General features: G+C 42.0%; 1 pseudogene; it reads right to left on the minus strand.

Annotated features, from left to right (window-relative positions):
• Nucleotides 1-220: 220 nt before the first annotated feature.
• On the minus strand, nt 221-1,920 carry LOC112393689 (60 kDa heat shock protein, mitochondrial pseudogene; annotated as a pseudogene).
• Nucleotides 1,921-3,789: the final 1,869 nt, after the last annotated feature.

Consider the following 3,789-nt stretch of genomic DNA (forward strand, 5'->3'; position numbering starts at 1 on the left):
AAAATAAATTATCAGTAGGCATGGGCAATGACAGCAGTAAATCGTTCTATGTTGTCAGCTGAAACCAGTAACTGATGGTTATAGTGATTTTCTTAAACATCAAACAGCCTTTTCTTCAGTCATCTCCTTCAACAGACCTCTCTTAAAGTTACTGGTGAGGAACGCTGCCTTGGGCTTCCTCTCACAGCTCATTAATGATGGTAAAGCCCTATTCTTGGAATTAGAACATGCCACCTCCCACAGCACTTCCCATTCCACGCATTCTGCCCATTCCAGGATCCTTCTCTTCTTTAGGAATTTCTATGACTACAACTTCTGCTGTGGTTAACAGAGGGGCCACTCCAGCAGCATCCAGTAATGCAGTTCTTACAACCTTAGTTGGATCAATGATTCCTTTTTCCACCATATTCACAAAATCTCCAAGCATAGCATCATAACCAACTTCTGAAGAACTCTGCAAAATGTTCTCAACTATCAGTGATCCTTCAATACCTGCATTCTTAGCAGTGGTCATTGCAGGAATTTTGAGTGTTTTTAAAATAATTTCTATAGCAGTTTTTTGATCTTCATTAGCTGGAGTTATTGAATCCAAGACTGGAAGGCACCGAAGCAGGACACAGCCCCCTCCCAAAACAATGCCTTCTTCAACAGCAGCTCGGGTAGCATTAAGTGCATCTGTAATTCTGTCTTTCTTTTCATTCACTTCAACGTCACTTTTCCCATCAAACTTTAGCACAGCAACACCATCTGAGAGTTTTGCCAGACGTTCATTCACTTTTTCCTTTCCATTTTCACTAGTTGTGATATCCAACTGCTCGAGGATTTCTTGAATATGCTTTTCAATTTGAGCCTTGTCACCTTATCCTTTCAAGAGCATGGCATCACCTTTGGTCACAATGACCTCTCCAACTTTTCCTAAGTCATGAGGCTGAACATCTTCAAGATTTAGAGTTAGTCCTTCTCCCAATACTGCACCGCCAGTAGCAATAGCCATGTCTTTAAGCTGGTTCTTTCTATTGTCACCAAAACGTGGAGCTTTGACTGCTACAGCCTGAAGACCAACTTTCAGCCTATTCAAAACAAGTGTACTTGGAGCTTCTCCATCCACATCTCCAGCAATTATGACCCAGGGCTTATGGTGAGCGTTGGCAATTTCAAGAGCAGGAACAATGGACTGGACACTAGAAATTTTCTTTTCACTCGAAAGAACATAGGCAACTTGGAATTCACATTTCTGACCTTTTGCTGTATTAATAAAGTATGAAGAGATATACCCTCTATCAAACTTCATGCCTTCAATAATTTCTAGTTCATCATTCAGTGTTTTCCCATCCTTTCCTGTGATAACGCCCTTTCTTCCAACCTTTTTCATCGCATCAGAAATGATGTTGCCAATTTCTTTGTCTCCATTTGCAGAAATCGTAGCAATCTGGGCGATCTCTTTCGCGGTTGTCACAGGTTTAGACTGCTTCTTAAGTTCAGCAAGTACAGCATCAACAGCTAACATCACACCTCTCCTGATTTCCACTGGATTAGCACCTTTGCTAACCTTCTCGAAGCCTTCCTTGGAGATAGAGCGTGCCAGTACAGTAGCAGTAGTGGTGCCATCCCCAGCCTCTCCGTTTGTGTTACTGGCAACATCTTGAACAAGTTTAGCGCCAACATTTTTATATTTATTTTTTAAGTCAATGGACTTTGCAACAGTCCATCTTTTGTCACTTTGGGACTTCCCCAACTCAGTAATCACTGTCCTTCCCTTGGACCCCACAGTAACAGTTACAGCATCGGCTAAAAGGTCTACACCTCGAAGCCTTAAGGTCGGGCATCTGCACCAGATGTTACATCTTTGGCATAAGCCCGAGTGAGATGAGGAACCAGGGCCCTGGACACTGGCCTAATCTGGCGAAGGACTGCGGGCAATCAAAGCCTTTCTGTGAGGCAGTGGCACGGCGTGCAGGCGACAAGACAGGTCGTCGGCAGTGGGCGAGGGCGGAATTTTCTTTTAAGATCAGGAATAAGACAAGAACATCTGCTTTCAGTGATTATTTTTACGTTTTTTTCCAGAGGTTCTCACCAATATAATATAAAAATGAAATAAAAAACTAAGGCATACAGAAAGATTACAAAGGAGAGACTATAATTGTTCTTCTCAGACATTATGCATTGTATATTTTAAATATTAAATGTATGTTAAAAAGTCTGTAAGCTAGCAAGAAAGTTTAACAAAGTTATTTGATAAAAATCAAGATAAAAATGTAATTGCAAGTTTCTAATAGTGATGGGGTTGCTTGCATTGAACCAAGTCTTCTACTTGGAGCAATTATAAATTCTGAAGAAAAAAAAATTTTAACTATCTTTTGAACAGAGCTGAAAAACAGAAATTTGGAGCAATCTCAAATTTTGAAAGAAGGGACCTTGCCTGGGGCAAATTAACATTTATATGGCTTTCTGCCTAAGGAACTCCCTGATGCTCTCTTGGAGCATATAGAACTAAATCAGAAAGCAGCAGCCTCACTGATCTACTGTCCTTAAAGGATCTGTTGTTCCTCAGATTTCAGGCCACCTGGCTATCCTAAAATCTCAGCTCTAGGATGGGTTTAAGAAAAATTATGATTCTGTAGTTTATCTAGACTTTTCTTGTTGTTAGGGCAAAGGCACCACTCTTTCCCATTTTCTACAAACTCACATAGAAGCAGAATTCCCCTACCCCACCCACTCTTTCACAAAGCCCTGCCCACGTTCCAGAAGGGCCAGCTCCCACTTGATGCCAGGTTTCAGGTGCTGGCAGAAAGACTGCCCACAGATAGATACTTTTTAAATTTAATATCGTATTTTTCACATTGCCCACCATTACTCACAGTTGCGACCTCAGGATGAAGCTCCCTCAGCGTTGCCCTCCGAGCCACCAAGGGAAAACGGCAGGGTTGGCGTCTGTCCTGCCACGTTGCAGCGTGGAAGCCGCTAGAAGAGCCTTAGGGACTTGCTGGGTGCACTTCCCCCCCTTCCGCTTCTTAATCATTCAGCCCCAATCAACATTTGAGGAGCCTTTCTATTTTTCTTTAATATTTATTTTATTTTATTTATTTATTTATTTGGCTGTGCTGGGTCTTAGTTGCAGCAAGCAGGTTCTTCATTGCCGCATGCAGGCTCTTAGTTGTGGTATGTGGGATCTAGTTCCCTGACCAGGGATTGAACCTGGGCCCCCTGCATTGGGAGCATGGAGTCTTAGCCACTGGACCACCAGAGAAGTTCTGAGGAGCCTTTTTTAAACACTCAGGCCTGTTGGTTTCAGAATGTATTTAAGTGCTGCTGCCACATTATGTTGCATGGCACAGGGGACTGTGAGGTCTTGTTATTTCCCCTCCTCCCACCCCTGCTCTCCATGGTGCATCTGTCTTGAGCAGAAGTCTGTATTTTCTTTTTAGAGTTATTATTTAGGTAGGGTTCATTCTTGTTCATTGCTATGAAGTATTTTGTTGTATGAATATATCGAATTTTACCCATTCTGGTTAAAGATGTGAGATAGATACACACACACACACACACATACACACACACACACTAGAGTATTACTCAGCCATAAAAAAGAATGAAATAATGCCATTTGCAGCAACATGGATGGACTTAGAAGTTACCATACTAAGTGAAGTAAGCCAGACAGCAAAATATAAATACCATACGATATTACTTATATGTGGAATCTAAAATATGAGACAAATGAACCTGTCTATGAAACAGACTCACAGACAGAGAACAGACTCACGGTTGCCAAGTGGGAGGGGGGTGGGG

This window comes from Neophocaena asiaeorientalis, unplaced genomic scaffold, assembly GCF_003031525.2.
Source record: "Neophocaena asiaeorientalis asiaeorientalis breed wild unplaced genomic scaffold, Neophocaena_asiaeorientalis_V1.1 scaffold7, whole genome shotgun sequence".
Classification (NCBI taxonomy): Eukaryota; Metazoa; Chordata; class Mammalia; order Artiodactyla; family Phocoenidae; genus Neophocaena; species Neophocaena asiaeorientalis.